The sequence below is a fragment of the Petaurus breviceps genome, unplaced genomic scaffold, assembly GCF_028583685.1.
Source record: "Petaurus breviceps papuanus isolate PSGF00001 unplaced genomic scaffold, PetGlider_PUasm1.0 91133, whole genome shotgun sequence".
Taxonomy (NCBI): domain Eukaryota; kingdom Metazoa; phylum Chordata; class Mammalia; order Diprotodontia; family Petauridae; genus Petaurus; species Petaurus breviceps.
Genome location: NW_027187419.1, coordinates 14,571,876 through 14,595,124, shown reverse-complemented (window position 1 = coordinate 14,595,124; position 23,249 = coordinate 14,571,876). Strand labels below are relative to the sequence as shown.

The 23,249-nt window shown below is 38.3% G+C and overlaps 1 pseudogene; it reads right to left on the bottom strand.

The window, feature by feature from the left end:
* Positions 1-595: 595 nt before the first annotated feature.
* On the bottom strand, positions 596-4,622 carry LOC138154699 (L-lactate dehydrogenase A chain-like; annotated as a pseudogene).
* Between the last annotated feature and the right edge of the window lie 18,627 nt (positions 4,623-23,249).

Here is a 23,249-nt window from a genome sequence, read left to right as displayed (position 1 = left end):
GTAGATCTTTTTCTCTTTTTATTATCTCTTTGGGACACATACCTACCAGTGGTATTGCTGGATCAAAGGGTATGCACATTTTCAAAAATCAGTTATTTGTTGTTTATTCAGTATTTAGGGTTAGTATGACACTTAAAGAATTGGTTGCATTGTTGTACATATACAGATCTTTTTATATAATATGGAAATTTACAACTATTGATCAGAAATGTGATACATGGGACCATGCTGTAGAGCCCTAAAGGAGGGGAGCACAAAGGTAGTCAATGCATCAATAAAGAATTATTCCTGTATGGTGTCTTGTTGCTAGGAGTGTTGTCTTCTGGACCTACGGGAACCTGTAGCACCTACATACAAGGTAGGTATATCTGTGGGGCACTGTCTGCTTCACACCAACTTCTGAGACTATACAAGTCATATCCAGCATCATATGCAAACAACAGGGTTTAAACAAATAGTCACACTGTACAATTCCCCATTTCTAACTTTATAAAGAGAATAGAGTGTGTTCACAGGTTTTATATTTCTAGTGTTCAATCCCTAATCAGAGGAAGGATTTGACCTATGTGAAAACACATCATACATAACCCCTTAATCACTGTCATGTTCTCTTGATGGAAGCACATTAAAAGGTTTTAAAATTGCAGCTCCTTCTGGATTCCCCAAAGAGTATCTGCATTCTTGTTTAAATGGCTCTCCTCCTCTGGATTCAGGTTTACCTTCACCACACATGAAATGCCATTCTGCCCCAAGATACATGGGACACTAAGGAAGACATCCTCATTAATCCCATATAGGCCCTTAATCATGGTGGAAACTGGATGCACACTCCTAAGATTCTTCATAATGCTTTCTGCCAGATCTGCCACAGACAAACCGATGGCCCAAGAAGTGTAGCCCTTCAGCTTGATCACCTCATAAGCACTGTCTTTCTTTTTTTTTTTTCAAATGTTTTATTAACTTCTGATTTCCATCATTCATTTCTGCCAGATTTTGAGTTCAAATTTTCTCCCCGTTTTTCTCCTACCCATCCACCCCCAAATAGCAGTCCCACAGGATATCCCCTCCTCCAATCTGCTCTCTCCCATATTTTCTCCCATACCCCTTTCGACTTTTCCGGTGGATCTGTATGCCCAAGTGCCTGTATATCTTATTTCCCAATAACATGTAAAATAGTATTGATAATAGTATATATGTATGTGTGTATATATATATGTATATACACATATGTATATACATACATACATATTTGAATATTTGATTTTAAAACTTTGAATTCCAGATTCATTCCCTTTTTCCCTTGTCACCTACCCATACTGGGAAGATAAGCAGTTAAGTATAGGTTGTACATGTGTGGCTAATGCAAAACATTAACATAGTAGATATATTGTAAAAGACTGACTATATTTCCCTCCCTCCTATCCCACCTCCCACTTGTTCTGTTCTCTACTTTGATCCTGTCCCCTTTCAAAACTAGGTGCTTCCAACTTCCCTCCCCCCTAGCCTGTCCTCCTTTCCATCATCCCCCCTCTCATCCCCTTCCCCCCTACTCTCCTGTAGGGTGAGATACCCTATTTAGTGTGCATTTCATTCCTTCCACAAGCCAAATTCAGTGGGAATAAGGTTGACCCATTCCCTTTTGCCTTCCTATTCTTCCCCTCCATTGTAACCATTTCCCCTTGCCTCTTCTGTACGAGATAATTTACCCCATTCTGTCTCTCCCCATCTCCTCTCATTATATTCTTCTCTCACCTCTTAATTTCACCTTTTAAGTATCATCCCTTCCTGTTAAATTGGTCCTGTGCCCTCTATCTATGTATACCTGTAAACATATATACACACATTCACATATGTATTCATATTCCCATATACCCTCTCACACATTATATATATATATATATATATATATATATATATATATATATATATACACATTTCTATTCCCTTCAGCTACTGAGAAAAGTTTCATAAGTTACAATTATTGTTTTTCCATGTAGGAATGTTAATAGTTCAACTTTGATTTGATTTTTAATAGTTTCTTATGATTTCTTTTCCCTGTTTACCTTCTCATGCTTCTCTTGCTTCTTGTATCTGAATGTCAAATTTTCTGTTCAACTCTGGTTTTTTCAGCAAGAATGCTTGAAAGTCCTCTATTCCACTGAATGATCATATTTTCCCCTGAAACATGATACTCAGTTTTGCTGGGTAGGTGACTCTTGGTTTTAATCCCAGCTCCTTTGACCTCTGGAATATTATATTCCAAGCCCCTTGATCCCTCATTGTAGGAGCTGCCAGATCCTGGGTTATCCTGATTGCATTTCCACAATATTCAAATTGTTTCTTCCTGGCTGTTTGTAATATTCTCTCCTTGATCTGGGAATTCCGGAACCTGGCTATAATATTCCTAGGAGTTTTCTTTTTGGGATTTTTTTCAGGAGGTGATCAGTGGATTCTTTCAACCTTGATTTTGCCCTCTGGTTCTAAAACATCAGGGCAGTTTTCTTTGAGAACTTCCTGGAGGATGATTTCTTACTTTGATCATGGCTTTCAGGTAGTCCAATAATTTTTAAATTATCTCCCCTGGATCTATTTTCCAGGTCAGGGGTTTTTCCCATGAGATATTTCACATTGCCATCTATTCTTTCATTTGTTTGGATCTCTTTAACAGAATCTTGATTTCTCATAAGGTCATTAGCTTCCATTTGCCCCAGTCTAATTCTGAAGCAATGATTCTCCTCATTGAGCTTTTGAGATTCTTTTTCCATCTGGCACATTTGGCTTTTTAAGGCATTCTTCTCCTCATTGCCTTTTTGAGCCTCTATTGCCATTTGAGTAAGTCTGTTTTTTAAAGTGTGATTTTCCTCAGTCAGGCTGTTGACTCTCATTTCATAATTTTCTTGCATTGTTCTCATTTCTCTTCCCAGTTTTTCCTTCACTTCTCTTATCTGCTTCTTAAGGTCCTCTATGGCCTATAACCAGCTCGTATTTTCCTTTGAAGCTTTTGGTGCAGGAGTTCTGACTTAACTGTCTTCCTCCTATTCCATGTTGTGCTCCTTTTTGTCCCCAAAATAGGAGTGTAATGTTGGAATCTTCTGTCTGCTTTGTTTCCTTTGCCTGGTCATGTTGCTCCTCAGTCAATTGACCCCTGGGCTTTTTGCCACAGTAGGACTCTTCCACCAGACAGAGGAGCTTTCTTCCCAAATGCTGGGGTTTTCTCAGCTGCCGGAGGTATTAGATGAAGAATAACTCTCTTAAGTCTTCACATGCTCTGGCAAGCTGGACATACACCCCAGGACCTCCACCTTAGCCTGCAATCCAGATCCAAGCAGGTTAAAGCAAGAACAATTACCCCTCAGACTGGTGCTTGGTTCCCCTACACTCTGCAGGCCAGGAGCTGAAGCTGCCACATGGTGCTGGCTGGCTGTGCTGGTGCCTCAGCGGCTTCTCGCCCTGGGGGCAAAAGCCTATGCACTCCCAGTTCCAGGGTCCCAAAGTCTAGACCGCACTGACCTCTCACTTTGTCCTTCGCATCTGTTTGTTGATAAATCTGAAAATGGCCACAGCTGCTGCTGATCTGGAGTCCCTCAGGCTGGCTGGTGGCCGCCCTGAGGCTAAAGCCTCAGCATGGGTCTGGGCTCTGCTGCCAGAGCACTGCGCTGGCCGATTCCTGCCAGCCTTCCAGGCTTTCCTCAGCAGGAGGTTAGCTTCTTTGTGTCATTTTGTGGGTTCTGAAGCTCCAAAGTTTGTTTAGAATCCCCTTTTTACATAGATTGGGGAAGGTGGAAGCAGGAGCTGCAGGGAGGTCCTGTTTCTACTCCACCATCTCAGCTCCGCCCCTCATAAGCACTTTCAACCACTTGTTTATGAACATCTTTACAATTCTCTGAATCAGAATCAGTTCCTATTTGAGGATTAACATTCTTCAGAGACACACTGGCAAGATTCACACCACTCCACACAAGAACTCTGGAGTCTATGTTCCCCAAGGGCCCATCCATGACAACTTGAAAAATGGACACCAAGTCTCTCCCCCATTAGGTAATGGAAACAGGCAGAATCCAGACTGCAACCACTTCCAATGACACAGTTTTTAGGAAAGCCACTTAGCTTCTAGGCCACATATATCAAAATATCCACTGGATTGGAAACAATAAGCAGCTTGCAATTAGGGCTGTATTTAACAATATTGGGAATGATGAATTTAAAGATATTCACATTATGCTGGACCAAATTAAGACGACTTTCTCCCTCCTGTTGACATGCCCCAGTAGTAACAGTTTTGAGTTTGCAGTTACACTATAGTCTTTGCCGGAAACAGTCTTTGGCATTTTGAGGAAAAGTCTGCCATTTTGGAGATCCATCATGCCTCCCTTCAGTTTGTCTTCTGTTACATCAACTAAGGCAAGTTCATCAGCCAAATCCTTTGTTAAGATACTGATGGCACATGCCATGCCAACTGCACCAACCCCAACAACAGTGATCTTGTTCTGGGGAACCTGTTCTTCCTTTAGGACATTCAAAATCAGCTGATCCTTAACAGTAGATGCCATTTTGGGGGATATCAAGGTTACTGGTCAGACTGCAAAAGCTGTGAGTTAGATGTGAGACCGCTGCTCCCAGATTTGCGCAGTATGCACATTTTTATAGCCCTTTGGACATAGTTCTATATTGCTCTCCAGAATTGTTGGATCAGTTCACAACTCTGCCAACAATGCAACAGTGTCCCAATTTTCCTACATCTTTTCCAACATTTATCATTTTCTTTTTCTGTCATACGAGCAAATCTGATAGTTGTGAAGTGGTGCCTCAGAGTTTTAAAAATTCATTTCTGTAATCAATAGTGATTTAGGCCATTTTTTCATATGACTATAGATAGTTTTAATTTCTTTAGAGGATGTGGTATTTCAAGATTCAAAACCATATAGCATTACCAAGAGAACATTTGTGTTAAAAAAGATCAATCTTATGATTAGGAAGCACTCAAAGAGCCCTTCAAGCACTATAAAATTCCCCAAATGCAACCTAGCTCATTAGCTTATTTCTATGAAAGTCTGAACCTAAACCATCACCCATCTGCAATACTTGTCTAAATTATATTACTAACTTAATGTATTGCCCATCAAATCATGTTATATTGTAGACCAGGGGTTGGAGAATGATGGTTAATTGGCAAAATTCAAATTCTGTTAATTTTTGTATGGCTCTGGAGCAAAGGATGGTTTTTATGTTTTAAAATAATGTTTATTATTTTTTAAATGTAAAAAAATTATTACTTTTTTTCTTTAGTGAAAAATCCTCAGGTGAGAGTGGGGATGGGACATTGTTTAAGGCTAACTGGATCTGATTCTGCTTTCATAGTTTGCTAGTCCCTGCTCTAGACAAGGGACTTTGTCCCCCTACATTTATTTTTTCCTATATGGATTGTTTGTCCAGTCTTTTTTTTTTTTTAAATCATCATGTGCATCATTGAGGAACCCTTGTAACATTCTGAGACTTGATTCCATCAGCACCATAGCACCCACAAAAGGGAGCATTTCTACAACTTCACCATCTGGAAGGAATCCTTATTCCATTGGGGTCTTTAGCAGGACAAACCCCAAAACAAGGCTGAACTCCCTGCAGGAGCATACACACCTTCTTTATGCCACCTTGATGATAATATCTGACAATCATTGAAAACCCATTTCTGTAATTACTTTTATTGAATGGTTTTAAACAATGTACAATAAACATATGAAGGAAACATGACTTGCTGGAGATAGCCTTTAAGAATGTATTTTATCCTAATGAATTGAATATTTGTTTCTAGCCAACAAATAGTGAGTAAGAAAGATCTTTTGATGAATTGTTCCCACTGTTGCAGGGAGACATTTGTTCTCCCATGTTTTCCTTGAGGCTACCATTGATACACATGTATCTCATTTTCATAAAGTTTTTATTAAAATGAGAAAGGATAGGAATAATTTTTACAGATGTTCTCTTGATTACCTTTTTAGAATATTAATATTGTCTATTATCTTTCCATTGTTTTGGTATCTTTTCCTCCATGGACATCTTGTAAAATATTTCCTTAGAGTATTAAAAATGTTGTTGCCTCCAGCAAACGTATCTACTATTCTCCACTTTATTGTTTAAAATGCCATTTTCACATTTTTATATAATACAACAAGGTCTGAGGTGCTGTGGTTCCAGTATGATAGTTCCTTTATTGCTGATGAGAAAAACAGATTGGAACAGAAAGACTGGCAAATTTTCTCTGTTTCATGTCTATTTGCTGTCCTGCCAGTACCATCTGTAAATTCTTTGGGGTTTTTGTTGTGGTTATTCAGTTGTGTCTGACTCTTTGTGACACTGTTTGGGGTTTTCTTGGCAAAATGCTGTGATGATTTGCCATTTCCTTCTCCAGCTCATTTTACAGATGAGAGAATTTAGGCAAACAGGGTTAAGTGACTTGCCCAGGATCTCACAGCTAGTAAGTGTCTGAGACCAGGTTTGAGCTCAGGAAGACAAGTTTTCCTGACTCCAGGTCTGGCACTCTATCGACTGCACCACCTAGTTATCCAGTCTTTGGGGCTAATGTGACTCAATTCAGCTTCGTGTCAATCTTCCTCCAGACGTAAAGTACTGCTATTGCTTTTCTTCCTCCTAATGTGTTTTACCAAAGAGTTTTTATATTCTACACCAGTACTGCTCTTGGATGTCATCATTAGATGTTTGGCAAAGAGATTAAGTATTTGCTTGTGGGGACAGTTTCTGGGCAATTCTTACTTATTCCTTCTGGAATCTATTTTATATCACCTAAACTTTCTCAAGATGTTTTTAATGTCAATGGGAGTTGAAGTTCTTCCCCGCCCATTAATAGGCCTCCTATAGAAGGCCCCAAGAGAAGCTTAATTAGGGGACGGTCATTTCCTGAGGAGGATCACACCTTTAGTTACTTTGTAATTAGGTTGTGGGTCCAGAGGATTGTGATGACCTCTAACTGTGAAGAAGGGGGTGTGTGTGTGTGTGTGTGTGTGTGTGTGTGTGTGTGTGTGTGTGTGTGTATGTGTGTGTGTGTGTGTGTGTGTGTGTGTGTGTGTGTGTGTGTGTGCATTGACTCCTGAACTAAGTGAATTATGTTTATGTATGTATATATGTATGTAAATAAAGTAAGATGGTTGACCCCTTTAAAGTTTCTTTCCTTTACAAAAGCAGATCAAAGAACCTGTGCTAGCAGTCATTCTGGGTATGCTAGGGTGCTTGTTGTTACAATGTTATGAAAATCAATCTCAAGATCTTTATCTCTCTCTCTTTCTCTCTCTCTATCCATCTATTTGTCTTTCAGTCAGTCTGTCTGTGTGTATACACACACAATTAGATAAATACAGTTCAAGCAATTGGAATTGTTCTAATTTTTAGTTCTAATTTAATATTGTTTTGACCTTTGCCCTAATTAGTCTGACTTATATACAGACACTTAGTTCTTATGTGACTCTTCCTTCAATAATCTGACAGACACTCTAGATGTCAGACAACAGCTTTGAATAGCTGAAAGGGCCCTCAGTGGTCCTCTAGCCCAACCCATACCTAAAAAAGAATGTCCTCTACTACCTGTCTCATATATGGTCATCTAATGCTTATCTGAATGAATCCATTGAGGGGGAATCTACTACCTCACAAGGTATCTCATTTCATCTTTATGTAGTTGAATTGTCAGGGAGGTTTTCTTTGTATTAAGCCTAAAATAGTCTTCTTGTAATTTCTGAGCATCACTCCTAGTTCTACTCTCTGGGTCCAAGAACAAATCACATACATCTTCTGGGTGATGGCTCTTTGGAAGATTAAAGATGTCTATCGTGTTCCTTCTAAGTTTTATTTTCTCTAGGATAAATAACTGTTCTTCTTTTAATTGATACACATGAAGTCAGACCTTTTCCATGGACTTTTGCTTCTGTATGCTCTCCATTTGATCAATGTTATTACTAAAATATGTTGCTCCAAAAATGAAAGCAATTCTACAAATGTGGTCTGAGCATGATAGAGTAAAATAGGACTTTTGCCTCTTTAAGAGATGCCTCTCAGCACTACCTAAAATCACATTAGCCTTCTTGGCTGCAATGATCACATTGCTGACTCATGTTGAGCTTGTGGCCTGCTAAGACATTCAGATCTTTTTTTCCCCCAGAAAAACACTATTGTCTAATCATGAATTACATCTTTTATTGGTAAAGTTGTTTTTTTTGAAACATAAGATTAAGACTTCATACTTATTTATTTTCATCTTGTTAGATTAGACCCATTTTATAAACTCTGTCAAATCCTTTTTGAATCCTAACTTCTTCAGGGGAGTAAGTTCTCCCTCTTAGATCTGTCTCATCTGTAACCATTCTGTCTATGCCTTTATCCAAGTTATTGTTTAAAATAAAGTTCTTGTATTTTAAGATTATTGTTATTACTATTAACAATAGCTGACAGTTATATGGCACTTAATATGTGCCAAGCACTTTCCTATGTGATTTACAATTATTGTCTCATTTGATCCTCATCACAACCCTAGGAAGTAGATGCTATTATCCCTGTTTTACAGATGAGGAGGCTAAGGTAAACAGGGTTAAGTGACTTGCTTAGGGTCACACAGTTAGTGTCTGAGGCTGGATTTGAACTCAGGTCTTCCTAACTCCAACTTAGTGCACTATTCACTGGGCTATCTAGCTACCTCTAGTTGAGTCAATTTTTATTTTATTTTATTTTTTGGTGTTTGCCTTATTAAATAGTTTCTAATTCTTTGAGTAGCCTACAAGCTGATCTCTTCTGTTTCTCAAACCTGAGTCAATATATTTTTCATCTTTTTCTGTGTCCAATGAAGTCACTGCATATCAAAGTAGCTTCTGATTTGAGTTAAAGGATCAAATTATTCATAAAATTTATCTACTGGCATTAATATGAGCCCAATAGTATGATTCTAATTCTTGAGATGAAATATTGTTCAGTACTTCAAAATATACACGATTCCATGTTTTGGTATCTCCACCAATCTTGATCACAGGCTTTCCATGCCTCAGTAGATGCTTTCAGAAGTTGTGATGGTCAAAATAGTTCATTGCTTGGAGGCCAAACTTCTGGAGATTAGTTTATCCAGATTTAGTTAAGTAGCTAGGTATCTTTTGAATGGAAGATCCTTCTCAGGACCTACACTAAAACCCTCTTCAATTTGATTGTACCTGCTATAGCTTTAACTTAGGTAATCTAGGCTTTAAGAGTCTAAATCACCTCTATGCCCTGGCCATCAGAATAGTACACCAGTGTATACCAGTATTTACCATTTAGTATATTCCGGACAACACAGATTAAAACATTTAATAAACGTGAATGGCACAGTGAACAGAGCATTCACTAGAAGACCTGAAGTCAGAAAGACCCAAGTTCAAATATGGCCTCAGATGCTTCCTAGCTGTATGAACCTGGAAAATCACTTAACTTGTTTTAGTTTTCTCATTAGTAAAATGGGGATATAGTAGCCCCTAACTTGTGGGGTAGTGTGAGGCAAATGAGATAATATAAGGAAAGCACTTTGTAAATCTTAAAATACTATATAGATGCTAGCTGTTATTATCAATGTAATATCCTGTTCTGATTTTCAGAGAAAGAACTAGGGAAATACTAGAGGAAAGACTTGACTGGCGGGAAGTTCATGTTAAAAGTACTTAAATGGTTTTATTTCCACTGTTTGTAAAATAAGACAGCAAGATATAATGAATAAACAGCTGGCCTTTGAGTCAGGAAGACCTCGGTTCAGATCCTGCCTGACATGTACTATGTGACTTTTAGAAAATCACTTAACCTTTCAGGGCCATAGGCAACTCTTAGAAAATAAATTGAGAATCGATGCTCTGTATTTGCTTTGGTTGAGAAAGCTGCTCAGCAAGAGAACCCTCTGTCAACAAAATCATGAATCCAGTTTAAAAAAAAAGTCAGTGAGTGCTATTGATGGAATCCTAATAAAGCTGCCCTGAACCCCAATATTCTAACTTCATTATAGGCCTGGCCCACTGAACAGCAGGCCCGCTGCACCTAGGCCCCCCACCCCCACCCCCCAATGTCCTAACTTCTTTGTATATGCCTCACTGCTCACTGGAACAACAGGTATGTCCCTGAACTCTTAGTTCCCACAGAAACAGCAGGTGTGTCCATGTGATGGGAACCTAGCTACTGCCTCTACCTGCTCACTACTCCCAGACCCATTCCCACAGAAACAGGTGTGTTCTTGTGTCAAATCACAATCACATCATCCATCTAGCCACAGGTTATCTTTTTTAACCAGACAGGACCACAATAGCTAGGCAGTTGGAAGGCAGAATGACCAGAATATTTAACCCCCAAACCATAGATAGGAGCCCTCCTCCATTACCTAATCACTTAACAAACTCTTCCTGCCTTTTTAATATTAATGATATTCTGTTGTTCTTTGTAAATTTCTGTTATGTAATTGCATCTTTACTGTATAAAAACCCATCTTGCTTTCTCTAAAGCTGCTGGTTCCTCTTAGAACTTAGCCTGCTTCATGAGAGGCGTCAATCTCAATAAATGCCTATACTTGGATTAGAGGTGGTCTGACTCTGAATTCTTTGAGATGGTTCCACCACAACGCATCATGAAACTACAACAGGTTTTAGGTGGGCAGAGCCCCTACCTCAACAATTTTGGGCATCCCTGGATTTCAACCGCAACACTGTGTCAAAGTTTCTGGGAATATGCTACGTTAGTGGTGTCTAGAACCAAGGAAGTGACAATCTCCCTGTTACTCTACCCTGGCCAGGCTACATCCAGAGTACTGTGTTTATTTTTGTTTTGATTTATTCGCTCATTTTTCAGTTGTGTCTAACTCTTCATGACCACATTTGGAGTTTTCTTGGCAAAAATATTGCAGTGGTTTGCCATTTCCTTCTCCAGCTCATTTTACAGATGAGGAAACTGAGGCAAACAAGGTTAAATGCCTTGCCCAGGGTCACACAGTAAGAGTCTGAGACTGGATTTGAGCTCAGGAAATGAGTCTTCCTGAGTCCAAGCCCAGGACTCTATCCATTGTGCTCCCTAGTTGCTCCTTTTTAGTTTTAGGCACTACTTTTTAAGAGGGACATTGACAAGCTTCAGTGTGTCCAAAGGAACATGACAAGAATGGTGAGGAATTGGGAAATCTTGCTATATGGGCAACAGTTGAAGGAACTATGCATATTTAATATGAAGAAATGAATATGTATGCAAGCTAGTTGAAGGAGCATCTATGAGACAAAAAATTTGTGGGGCTCCAGAAAGCAGAATTAGGACCAATGGGTGTAGTTATGAAGAGGCAAATTTTAGCTCAATATAAGGAAGAAACTCTTTTTTTTTTTTTGCTTTTTGGAGGGCAATTGGGGTTAAGTGACTTGCCCAAGGTCACACGGCTAGTTTTTGTGTTAAGTGTCTGAGGCCAGATTTGAACTCAGGTCCTCCTGACTCCAGGGCTGGTGCTCTATTCACTGCACCACCTAGCCGCCCCAAGGAAGAAAATCTTAATTCAATTCAGTTAAATTGAACAAACGTGTATATATTGAGCAGTCCCCAACATGTAGCATGGGGATGCCATTGTGTGGCTTGAAGGAATAGGCAGAATAGCCTCTTCTCCTCCCAAACTTCTCCAAGGGAGACTTTATTTGCTTCCAGGAAGAGAAGTACTAGGTTGGAGCTAGAAACTTGGCCACTGTGGTCTCCTCAGAGAGAAGGGATAGCAAGCTAGAATTATATCTTTCTGCCCTTTTAAATGTTTAGGTCTAGGTACTGTAATTTTCAGGTTCAAGCTAAACTTCTGATCTGTATTCATTAATGGGGAAAAAAGAGCACCACGTTTTACATCTAAAGTTCTACTCTTCTCATCAAATATCAGTTCCACAATGAACACACACAGCAAAGAAATCCACTTAACCAGTCAATAGCAAAACAGAAATCCAAGAAAGTATACATAGGAGAATTTATACCAGAAAATACAGAATGAAGGAGCTCTCCCACTGGGAGTAAGGTAATTCGGCTAAACCAAGAGAAAGAGTCCCCCAGTCACACCCAAGGGGACATTCTCTGAAGTCTCTAGTGTGACAAGTTGGGGACAGGAATATGATAGAGATTGCTAATTCTTCTCCTGTTGGAATCTTCCCAGAGTCTTTTCTCCTTTCAGCAACTTGAAGTGGGGTTGACATCATCCTTCTTTCCTGAAGCTGGAAGCCAGCAGCATCTGAAGCCATTGCAGAACTGGAAGAGACTGAGACTCTTCTCTTACCTACCCTAGCCAACTGTAGCCATGTCCTTCATGCAGGTTCAGGACACTGATCTACACCAATGAATGAAGAGTCCAATATCAATGGGCTTTGAGAGTCAAGTTACTTGTATAAAGCACATATATGCCTTGGGCAGTGGGCCAGGCATATTGGGCATGTGAGGGCCAGTCCAATATGTTCTTACTCCCTTGGGTTTGCTCAGTTTCCCATGCTTGGATTGCTTGGAGTATTCTCTCCTTAATGCTCTGACTAATGAAATCTTATTATCCCTTTAAATTTTATCTCAGTGCCACCTCCATCAAAAACCCTTCTTTAAGCCCCATTGTTAGTAAGAATTAATTTTTCCTTTTCATATTGCACAAAGAAATGTACTTACAGCTCCTTGATGTAATTATTATGCCCTGTTTTTTGTTTTTGTCTTCAGTTTTGCATGTGTCAGATTCCCCTATTTGATTGTAAGCTCCACAGAGATAAGCATAAGTCTAATCTAAAATGTATGTCTCCTCTAGAGCCTAGCAAAACTAAAGGGATTAGTAGAGATGAAAAAAATAGATCACGTTTAAATAGTGCCCTAAAGTCTACTGAGCATTTGTTATACAAGGTTGAAAACATCTAGTAATGTCATATTATGGAAGACAACCTTGAAGATCAGCATAAACAGCCTGAATTTTGCTCAGCAAGCAAAAGGGAAGCAAAGAAAAATTTTGAGCAGAGGAATGGCATAATCAGAACCATATAATAAGGAAAATTAGAAGGACAAAAAGAGAATGAAAATTAGCTAAAAGAAGCTATTGTGATGGTCTAAGTGGCTGATACTGAAAGCTTGTAGGTACTAGGACCCTGACAGTAGGAAGAGAAAAGAACGGGTGAATGCTAGAGGTTTTGAGGATGCAGAATTGATAAGGTTTAGTAATTTATTAGGTAAGTAGTGCAGTTGATAAATCTCCAGACCTTGGGTCAGAAAGACTCATCTTTCTGAGTTCAAAGTCAGCCTCAGACACTTATATCTTTGTGACCCTGGGTAAGTCACTTAACCCTGCTTGCTTCAGTTTCTTCATCTGTAAAATAAGCTGGAAAAGGAAATGGCAAACCACTCTACTATCTTTGCCAAGAAGACTTCAAATGGGGTCATGAAGAGTTAGACATAAAGGAAACTACACGAGAAAAATTACAACAACAAAGAAAGATAAAGGTAAGGAAAGAATCAAGAAAATCAACCCCAAAGCTTTGAATATTGGAAAGTGGGCAGTGTCTCTGACAGAATTTTTATTTTTTTATTCATTTTTTTCTCAATTATTTATTTTAAAAAATGTTGAGTTCCAAATTCTCTCCCACCTTCCCTCCCCTCTCCTTTCTCCTCTTTGAGAAAGAAAGTTATTTGATATATATTTTAGCTATGTTGGAAAAGAAAACACAAACCAAAAAACCCCAAAAATGAAGAAAAAAAGTATGTTTCAATTTGCATTCATGCACCATCAGTTCTTTCTCTGAAGGTGGATAGTATTTTTATCATAAGTCCTTTGTAATTATTGAGGATAATTGTATTGCTTAGAACAGCTGTTATTCACAGGTGTTCATCATACAATATTGCTCTTACTCTATGCAATGTTCTTCTGGCTCTGTTAATTTTACTTTGCTTCAGTTCGTGTAAATCTTCCTGGGTTTTCCTGAAAGCATCCTGTCTGTCATTTCACAATAATATTCCATCACAATCATACACCACAACTTGTCCAATCATTCCCCATTTGATGAGCATTCCCTCAATTTCCAATTCTTTGCCATGACAAAAGAATTGCTAGTAAGTAATATTGTACATATGGGCCCTTTCCTTTTTCTTTGATATCTTTGAGGTACAGGCCTAGTATTATTGCTGGATCAAAGGATATGGACAGTCTTATGATGCTTTGGGCATAGTTCCAAGTTTCTCTCCAGAATGATTGGATCAGTTCAGAACTACATCATCAATGCATTAGTGTCCCAATTTTTTCACATCTCCTCCAACATTTGACAGACATTTTTAAAAGGAGGCATAAGTATTGGAGGAAAATATGTTTGGTTTTAGACATGTTGACCCTGACATAATGGTAGAAATTAAGTCATCTGTGTAGAGAAGTTCTATGGGTAGTTGGAGCTTTAGATTTGGAACTTAGAAGTAAAGTTTTAGATTTTAAAATTCCTAAGAATTAGAGCTTTCTGGAAATGTAGTTTTCCTCATCAGATACTGAATTTTCAATCTTTGCATATGACAATATGCATGAGTACTTTAGTGGATATTCAGCCTGTGAGTCCCTAGGGTTGTAATAGATGACCTCTGTGGTCTTTTCCAACTCTTAGATTCCATTACTCTGTGATTTTCTAGGGCCCCCTTTGATGGAGAAGTCAGGAGTGATGGTGCTACTGACCCTTCTTCTAGAAGAGGTCCTCCAGAGTTTTCTGTCGCTTGGGCAGTAGTTGTGAGGCACAGGGTGATGATGTCTGAAGTGTGGGTATGTTTGGCACTAGTCTCCCTGATATTCTGTTGTCCTAGTAACAAAATGTAGGAGAAGCCCTTGTTGAGCTCTGCACACCCACTCACATCCTGTTTTCCTTGTCAATAGAACACAGGTAGGTGGGGGAAGAGCCCCAGTCTTCCCTATGTCACGTTGCCTAGGTAATGGTCCCAACCTTATTCATGTTCTGTGACTATTAGAGCAGGAGGCAGGCAGGTGCCTATGGGAATTCCATTCACCCACTTGAGTCTTCCTGTCCAGGAAATAGAACATACCAATGGCCAGTGCTTGGGTTAGTCAAAGTACAAAGTAAGTAGGTTATACTCAGGTAAAATAATACTGATTTCTGTTTTCCAGTTCTGTTAGAAAAATAGTGATCAAAAGATGATGTACATATGACTTTTGAACAAAAAAGAGGTAAATTTCCACTATACCACTGGCAGTGCTAGACAGGGTCGGCAGGGAACTGTGTTTAAATTCTATTCTAAATTTACCATCTGTGTGACCTCAGGCAAGTCAGTTAAATCTCTTCCCCTTAAGGAACGCATCACAGGTGAGTCCTGTACTGCATTGAATAAATCTATACCTTTTCAACTATGGAGACTTGGGGTTGTCAACAGACAACCACAACTTCATGAAACTTATGTGAAAACTAGGTTTATTGCTAGAGAAATGAACACGCATGTAGAAACCAAAGAGTTCATAATTCACACAGAAGTTTGCATTTTTATGACAGTACAACAAAGGGAGGAAGAGGAAACACAAAATGGGCATGGCAAAAGTGGGAAAAGGACAAACCCTCTCCTGAAGGGAAGGAGCAAGGTGACAGTAAAAACCATATTCTTTTCCCTGGGGAACTGCTAGACCACGAAGATAAGAGGGTCTGCTTATTTGTAAGGGTGCCAGCTGCATTAAATGCAGACTGACCGGCATCTGTCTTGATTCCCAAGGACACACAGGAATTCCAGTTTGGGATGCAAACAAGGCATTTTGTCAGCTCTGGGGTGGTGGGTGACGGACTTCATCCTTGATGTGTTCAGGGCTTTCTGCATATTCTGGATCCAGTGTTTCTGGACAACTCAAAAACACAAGTTCAGGGGACCCCCTTAATGTCCTTAACAGTATGAGAGGAGAGGAAGTGATTTGTTCAAGGTCACTTTCAGGATGTGTCCAAGATGGGGCTTGAACCAAGCTCTATCCTGATTCTGAAGTCCTTTCTATCCAGTTAGGCCATGTTGCCTCTCTAAAGACAGTCTGATGAAAACCAAGACTCTAGGCAAAATATCCATGTCTACCCTTTAATAATTGGATAGGAAGCACTATCACAGGGGACTCCTATGAAAGCCTTCTTCATGCACCTTGGCTTACCCATTCATTCCAGTTCTGTGACAGATCCCACGACCAGAGGCTTGGGAAGAGCAATGAAATCCCAAAGCTGAGGCTTCACTCTTAATCATCACACTAGAATTTCTTTCCCAGCCATCTACAAGTCTTTGAAGATCTACTATACAGAAAATAAATTAAATGGAGTCTGTTTGCCCCAGAGGACAGAGCTAGGAACACAGTGGACAATACAGCTGGTGGTCACAATACATCAGTGGTCACACAGCTAGTGGACAATGACCCGCAATTAGTCGACAATACAGAGTCAAGACAGGTTTGTCTTAGGTCAGTGGGGGGGGGGCAGCAACAATTAGAGCTATATTGGCTATATTTAAAGCAAAGCTTTTATTGGGGCGATGTGGAGGTAGAGAAGAAGAGACTTGGTATGTAGTGACAGTGATGTTAAAAGAAGAAGAAAAAGAAAAGATCAACAACAAAACATTTTAAATACTTATACTAGAGACGTGCAGAAGGAGACACAGACTATATGACAGTTTTTATTATGATTGTGTTAAATCCAATATGCACTTAATAAACCTCTCCTGTTCTTTGCATATTGAGATATTAATATATTTAAGTTTACAATAAACATAATTTTACTTTTACAAGCAGAGTTATCTAAAAGTAGAACAAAATACTTTAGAAGATATATAGATATATAGTTGGACTAGATGAACCATGAGAGTCCTTTCAACCCAGGGATTCTGTGATCCTGTGTCTCTGTCTTTGCCACCACCATGAAAAGAAAGTAGCCAAAGATAAGGAGAAAAGAAGAACATGTGAGTCCCTTAAGCTATGTGGTCCTAAAGAGGCAGAATCTGAAAACTCACATGTAATGTCACATATAGCTAATACTGTGGTTTTCAACCTTTAGGGTTGAATTTACACACCCATTGCAACCTACATCAACTCTTCAGGCCCAACCTCTTATTTTTAATAGAACTTTTGTTATGGTAGATTTCTTTATCATGTAATTTAGGATGATTTTAGTGTGTGTTTAAAGTCCCATCATTGTACTGTGCATTAATATGTTATTTTGTTAGATTGATATAGACTCGTGTTTTATGAATAATCTTTGACAAACATGCACAGCTGTGTTTACCCTGTGCACTACACATTGTGATGGAAGTTAAAATGAAATAGCAGGGTCTAAGCTAGGAGGTGGCCTTCAGGCTCAACTGCCTTCTTTGAACCTTCTATACCCTAACAGAAAACAGGGTTGGGTCTTCAAGTATTTGCCTTGGGAGTCATTAGATGCCATTTTTAGGGATGGCCAGGAAGACATTTAGAGAGGAAGAAAAGATGCAATCTAGACCATGAGAGATGTTCATTGCATTACCAGAAACTAGTATTCTCCTGTAATTTGGGGCACTGAAGTCAAAGGTCCGGGGTTCAAATCCTAGTTCTGCTCTTGCTGCCTGTGTGATTTTGGACAATGTCTTTCACCTTTTTGGGCCACAGTTTTCTTATTTGTAGAATGAGAGAATTCAACTAGATAGCCTATAGAGTTCATTGAAATTCTAAATCTATGATTCTATAAATATTTGCAGAAATGAGAGAAAAAAAGAATGCAGAACAAGGAGGCTTGGGTTTGATGAAAGACACTTTGGGCCTCAATTTTTCCAATTTATGGAAAATGATGACCTCTAAGGGACTTTCTATCTTTAATGTTCTATATTTTAGAAATGCAACATGCAACATCTTTTCATACACATTAGGGTGAAGGGAAGAAAAGGGACAATCATTTATATGATAACAATAATAACATTTCTATAGATCTTATTATGTGCTAGGCATTGTGATAAATATTATCTCACTTGATCCTCACAATAACCCTGTGAAGTAGGTATTGCTATTATTTCCATTTTGCAGTTGAGGAAGCAGAGACAGAAGCAAATAGTTACTTCCAATGACTTTGTCCAATGTCACACAGCTAGTAAGTGTCTGAGTCTGTATTTGAAAGCAGGTATTTCTGACTCTAGATTTGGTACCCTATTCTCTATACCATGTAGTTTCCTCAACTTGACATCTATAAAATAATCACCAAAAGGCATAGACCAAATGTGGATGATTGAAATGAACCTTAACAATGGTTATCTGAACATGTGACTTATGTGATCTTAATCTGAAATGAAAATCCTATGAAATAAGGACACATCGTTTTACTTGTATACAGTGTGAGTACTTCGATTAGTTGATATATTTTAACACATATATTAATATGTGTATATACATATGCTTGTGTATGCATATACCTGTACATGTATGTATTTGTACATATATTGTAAATTACACATGTATATGTATATTGTGTTTGCATGTATGTGTATATATTCATGTATATTTGCCTCTGCTGCTACTGCTGCCTCTCCATCTCCTAGTCAACACCTCAAAGAGATCACCTTGTAATGGGAGAGACAAAATGCAAACTATATACCCGAAATTCCAACTGGTCTTAACTACTTACTATTCCCAAATCTTTTACTATGTATATGAATTTGTATATGACATTTCCTATCTATGGAAAAGGGGATATCAGCAACTACATCTCTGGTTGCTGAGATAATTCCAGACTCAGTTCAGGTGCCCAGGCCACATCTTCCATGAAGCTTTTCTGATCCCTCCCTCTTCGATTTCTCATCTTTCTTTGTTTGAGTTCTATGTGTTGGTAATATTCCAACTTATATTATATCTACTTGTGTACATGCCATATCTTCTGAAGCTTTCTGTCAAATATCTTGTTGAAATAATAATAGCTAGAATTTACTTAACACTTCAAGATATACAAAGTACTTTACATATATTATCTCATTCAATCCTTACAAAAACTCCCTAAGGTAGGTACTATTGGTTATCCCCACTTTATATCCTGAGGCAGAGGATGAGGAGAGGAAGAAAAGGAGGCTAAGAAACGTTAAGTGACTTGCCCAAGGTCACACACTTGTAACCATCTGAGTCAGGCTTTGAATTCTGGTCTTCCTGAGTTCAAGGTCAAACCTCTAGCACTGCCTAGCTACCTCTTGAAAAATCACATTTACTTCATCTGTGATATTTTTCTGACTCTTGAACAACTCTAATTGTTAGAAAATTGTTCTTTGTAATGTTCCAAAATCTGCATCCTAAATGCTACTCTAGGTATTGTCTGAGCAGTACAAAGTCAACTGAATGATATTACTTTTGTTCTGGACATTTTGCTTCTATTAATGTAGTCTAAGATCTTGTTGCTTTTCTTTGTAGACACTTTACACTGTTACAGAATATTGAATGCTAATCTTTTTTCAAAGGAACTTTAATAAACCTAGTCTTCTCATCCTGCATTTGTAAGTTCTTAAAACTAAAGGCAAGACTTTATAATTATTTCAATGAGTTCATCTTGTTACTTTCAATCTATCCTTCCAATCTGTAGTTTTGGAATACATCTCTTTTCCATTTTGAAATACAGAGAAATCATTTATCCTTTTCCTGTGTTCTAGTACATCCCCCACAATTCCTCAGAAATCTATAACAGAAGTTCCTATGTCATATCTTCTAGTTGTTGTTTTTTTTTAAGAATAATGGGACATAATTTCTTTGAACCTAGACATTTAACTAATTTAAAATCCAATGGTTCCCTATGACCTCCAGGATCAAATATAAATAAAATAATAAAGGCTTTAGAGCTCTTTATAACCAAGCCTCTCCCTACCTTCCCAGTCTTCCTAACCTATCCCTGTACTTTATGATCCAGTGTTCTCAGAATTCCCAAATTTCCATTTTCCTATTCTGTGCATTTTCACTGGCTGTCCCCATCCCTGAAATTTTTCTTCCTCTTCATCTCCTTCTCTTGGCTTCCTTAGGTCTCAGTTAAAGTCTTGCCTCCTGCAAAAACCCTTTCCTACTCCTTAATTGTAGTGCCCTTGCTCTAAGACTACCTCCAATTTGTCCTTTATCTTATTTATACAAAACTGCATGCATGTTGTCTCTCCCATTAGAATGTGAACTCTCTGAGAACAGGGACTGTCTTTGACCTTATTTTGTATCCCCAGGACTTAGCACAGTACCTGGCATGTAGTAGATGATTTATAAATGCTAGTTGACTAACTGAATAATCAGGTACTCTTTTATCTTTTCATCTATCTTGTGTTTCCATTTATTTCCTCCTAACCACAGTTGTATTAACCTTTCCAGTTGATGACTATTCTGATAGAGAAACTGGTTTCAAATTATAGTAGTGGATATTTATATAGTGTTTTATCCTTTATGAAGCATCTTACAAGTATTATCTTATTCAGTAAAGCAACCTTATGAAGCCAATAATGAAAGTAATATTAAACCCAGTCTTATAGCTTAGAATACTCAGACTTCTAGAAGCTGGGACTTGCTCAAGCTCAAAAAACTAATTATGTATCAGAGCAGCAAATGCAAGTCTTCTGGTATCAAATGCAATCTTCTTTTCACTAGACCCCATCTTCCTTTAAATGGGAATTGAACAGTTTGAATGGGACCCTAGATATTGTTGTTCAGTCATGTTTCAATTGTGTCTGATTCTTCATGACCCCATTTGGAATTTCCTTGGCAAAGATACTGAAGTGGTTTGCCTTTTCCTTCTCCAGCTCATTTTACAGATGAGGAAACTGAGTAAAACAGGAATAAGTGACTTGCCAAGGATCATATAGGAAGATGAGTTTTCCTGATTCCCAGTCATTTAGTTACTCCATGAGAAATAAGAAAGTTGAGAAGTATATCAAAAGTATGACCTGGAATCAAACAGGACAATTGGAGGTCATACCAAAGCGGGTAAGCCAGATTAATACATTAGAGTAGGTAGAATGGAATAAGGATTTGTGGATGAGCCAGGGCCAGATAAAAACTGAAGAAGCAAGGTCAGGCAGAGGAACTGAGGACTAACAGGAAAATGTCAATTTGTTGCACTCAACATATGTTCCAATAGATCATGATTTCAGTGGCAAGCTGGTATGTGCCAGCTGTTCATCTTCCTTATATTAAAGGAACAGACTTACTAGAAATTAAACCAAGTGACTTAAAGCAAAATTCCTATACCCACCCTAGATCTACATGTATAGTTTGTGCCCTTTAGTTGATTACAGGTCAAGACAAGCAATACTGATGTGTTCAAGTATATATAAGTTGCACAGAGAACAGCCTAAACTATTACATCTATACTTAAATAGATAGTGATGTACTTTAACCCTCATCAGGAAGTCATAGATGCCTAGTTACATTGGCACCAAATGGTTTCCTTCACTCCTAAGAGAAATTATGACCCCCTCCCCACCCAGCAGCAAGGTGGCACAATGGATAGAGCACTGGGCTTGAAATCAGAAAGACTCATCTTCACGAGTTCAAATCTAGCCTCACACACTTAGGATCTGTGTGACCCTGGGGAAGTCACTTAACCCTTTTTGGCTAGGTTCCTTATCTGTAAAATAAACTGGAGAAGGAAATGGCAAACCACTCCAGTATCTTTATCAAGAAAACCCCAAATGAGGTCACAAAGAGTCAAACATGAGTGAAAGTGACCACCCTCACCACAATGTAAAGGCTATATGGACATCCCTTTTATGGCTGGGGAATGAAAATAAAATGAAGCAAAACACATTGTACTCAAGACATCAGATAAAAAAGGCTCTTAGATAAATTCATGCCATAGGAATTTTTATGCATGTGTGTCTCATTACATTCTTAATGGCATACAAGTATATTTGTATTGTTAAGAATAGACTAATGCACAGTGGTTCTGCTTATCTGACTATGTTCCCCCTTATTCCACTAGGTAGAGAACTGTCTAATTATCCAAAGGAATAGCATTCAGACATCAATGTCCTCTAATCTTCAATGGATTAATTAATTAATCTTCAATCAATATGGAATGTTCCAGCAGTAGCTCAAAAGTTTTACAGCAATGTTGTCATTCTCATTCAGCAGAGTCATTGGTAAATACACATTAACACCTTTCTCAATTCTTCCCTTGCCTGGTATCCCCTAAAAAAGGAACAGAAAATCATAGAGACAAATGCTTTTTGAACCTATCAAGAAGCTTCAAGGAGAATTCAAAATATCATTTCCTATGTGTATTTATACACTCACCCAACAGTTTATCATAGGCAATGAATGCTGCAAACAATTAATGTTGGATAGATGTTAGAGACATCATATAGGTGCTACCAAAGTTATCATTTACTTACTATACAAGACATCTACTTTTCAGCTATTGGATGTTATTCTGATTATGTGAGGAGTCATTTCGCTATAGACTTCTAGAAATAATGACTACTGCCTGGCACAGAATAAGTGCTTGTTAAATGTTTATTGATGGAGTAATTGTACTACCCTTCTCTTCATCTTTTGAAATCCTTACTTTCCAAAAAGCCTTGTTGATGTGCATGAGGCCTTCTTTATATATGAGGCCTTCTTTCTTAGTTCCCTGAAATAAGATTTTCTTTGATCTCTTTTTCCTTTGTGCTTGTCTAGTTCTTCATTGTATAATAATTACATAAATATTTGTACTCCCTATTAGGATCATAGCATTCAGAGTTGGAAGTGATCTTAGTTTCATGTAGTCTAACCTTTTCATTGTTGTTGATTGTCTTTAGTTCTTGAAGAGGACCAATGACCTCATGAGGGTGATATCTTCACTTGTGTGTGAATGGGATATGAGTGGGGCAGAACTGTATAGAGTTGTCAGCCTTACTCTTTCTCCCAGAATCATAGAACTCCAGAGTTAAGACAAAGGTCAAAACAACTAGTGATGGCCCAAGATGACCCTTTTTCATCATAGGTATGAGGAAACTGAGACTTTGGGAGGGGAGATAACTTTGTGAAAATCACTTAGAAAGTAAGCAGTGGAGCTAGAATTCAAACTCTCATACTCTTCCTACAAATTCTGGCCTATTTCTACAATGCCATGCTTCTGGAGAACAAGACCAGTGTTATAGCTATCTTTGTATTTATTCAGCACTGAACATAGAATTTTACATATTTAGGGGCTTAGCATTTTAAATTCCTTTAAATACTAGGTTTCATTTATACTGCACATTCAAACATCATCTTATTTGATGCTCTCAACAACCCCATGTGGTAGATACCACAT